A 2422-nucleotide genomic window follows, 5' to 3' on the forward strand; every position below is an offset into this window, starting at 1 on the left:
CTAATTGGCAAGTCTAATTTGCCCCAAGATAGGACTACATCAACAAGTACATTTAGTCAACAAATATTTATGAGGCATTTGCTTTGTGGTCAGGCACTGTTCTAGGTGCTGAGGGTATAACTGTGAAAAAAACAGACCCAAAGTCCCTGCCCTCCCCATGTACATAAACAGGTGAACACAAGAAATCAGTGAATAGTGCAGTGACGTGATAGACATAATAAATAAATGAAGTGCACGGTGAGAAGACGATGAGCGCTAGGTGGGGCTGGAAAAGGGTGACGGTTGGAGTGCCAAGCTGTGTACCGTTGTAAATGGAGTGGTCAGTACAGGCTTTGTTGAGAGAATAATATTTTAAACAAAGCCTTGCAGGAAGTGAGGGAGGAGCCAGTTGGCCATCCGAGGAAAGAGGGGTCCAGATAAGAGGACAGCAGTGCAAAGACCCTGAGGTAGAAACGAGCCTGGCGTGTTTGAGCAGCACCAAGGGGGCTGTCGTGGTAGGAATAGAGTTGAATGCGGGGGATGGGGAGAAGGCTAGGGAAGCTAGAGTCTCGGGGCCTCACAGTTCAGCAGGAAAGACTTTGGCTTTTCTTGTGCAAGAAATGGACCATCTTTGGAGGGTTTGGAGCAACAGAGACACAATTTCATTTGCACGTTGGTTCACAAAGTTGACACCTGTGTTGCTCAGGTCTGCTCTAATCAGAGAGAGGAAAAGGAATTTAATCTCTAAACCCATGTGTGTGCTAAGTTGCTTCAGTCGTGTCTGACTCTTTGTGACCCCATGGACTGTAGCCCGTCAGGCATCTCTGTTCATGGAATTTTATGGGCAAGGATATTGGAGTAGGTTGCCACTTCCTCCTCCAGGGGATCTTCCTGACCCAAGGATCGAACCCATGTCTCTTAAGTCCCCTGCATTGGCAGGTGGGTTCTTACCACTAGCACCACCTGGGAAGCTCCAGGCCCCAAGGTAAGTGATGGTGGTGCAGAGCCCACTCAGAGTAGCTCTTCCTTCATTCACTCTTTCCCTCTACAAAGTCCTTGTTGTAATCTGAGCTTTCATCTTCTCTGTCCACCTTGAGGAGAGCATCTCAGACAGCTGAGGAAGCAGCCTGAGACAGGGAGCATAGAGTATTGAGACCCGTTCTGCAGGGGCCCCCCTGTCCCAGCCCACCCCCGCCGGCTGGAGAACCTTCTGTCAGCAGCAGAGATGGCCCGCTGGGGGAGGCGGCATCTCCACACAGCCAGACTGTCTGTCGGTTCTGATGGTCCAGGAGGGATGTGGGCAGAGCAGCAGCCAAGAGCCTTCCCGGGGGCACTCAGGAGAGGAGGGCTCCTGGCAAAACGTGAAGAACAAGCACTGTGCTGTGTAAATACATTTGCGGGGATGGAGCTGTTCCTGGGCCCACAGGGGCCCATTTCTTGACTGTGTAGCAGGAACTGTCTTCGTTGGGACGATTGACAGGGCCACTGGGGAAAGCTAAGCAGCTCTTGATTTCTTTTCTTGTGTTGGCATATTTAACTAATGAGCGGGAGGAACAGGCCTGGAGAGGCACTGAAGCTGTGGCCACAGGTGGCCTTGAGTGGAAAAACCCTGTGTGGTCCAACTCCACGTTCTAGTTCTCTGGTCCAAGTCCTGTAGGATCTTCATTTCCTTTCTTGAGGCAGACAGGAAACTCCCTTCGGGACCTGCCTGGGTAGGGGTCATGTTGTTTGACCGCCGCAGTTAAGAAGCTCTGTCCAGAGGCTTCCCTGATGGTCCAGTGGCTAAGACTGCATGCTTCCAATACAGGGTTTGATCCCTGGTCAGGGAACTAGCTTCCATATCCCGCAACTAAGAGTTCACGTGCTGCAACTAAAAATCCTGCATGCTGTCACTAAGATCCAGCACAGCCAAATAAATGAATGAAATATTTAAAAAAATAAAAAAGAAGCGCTGTCTGTCCAGCTCTTCTGGAAGAAGCTACAGTCGGGTCCAGGTTGACGGGTGTGAGGCGGCAGTGCTGATGATGCAGGCCTGGTGGCAGCTCCATTCCTGTAGCCCAGAACCAGCCTCTCTGGTTTAGATGGTGGGATTCTGGGGGCTCTTAACAGGTGCAGCTCAGCCCCTAAGCCTCTCTCAGCAGGTCTCAAAGGAAGAACGTGGCCCCTTAGCAATGGGTGTTGAGGGCACTCAACCAGCCCAGCATACTGACATATGTCAGATTCAGTCCATGTGTCTGGGAGGTGTGCAAACATCCCTCCAGTCCAGCTCAGAGAAGGAAGAGGACTCAGGACCCGGTGCTCCCAGGAGCCAAATTTGTCACAGTGTGAGGGTCTCTGAGTCCTATTCTTGCCTCCTCTGGGGCTGGGAATGGTGTTTTGTGCTTCCCAGGTGGCCCTAGTGGTAAAGAACCCACCTGCCAATGCAGGAGATGCAAGAGATACG

The sequence above is a fragment of the Ovis aries genome, chromosome 4, assembly GCF_016772045.2.
Source record: "Ovis aries strain OAR_USU_Benz2616 breed Rambouillet chromosome 4, ARS-UI_Ramb_v3.0, whole genome shotgun sequence".
NCBI lineage: Eukaryota > Metazoa > Chordata > Mammalia > Artiodactyla > Bovidae > Ovis > Ovis aries.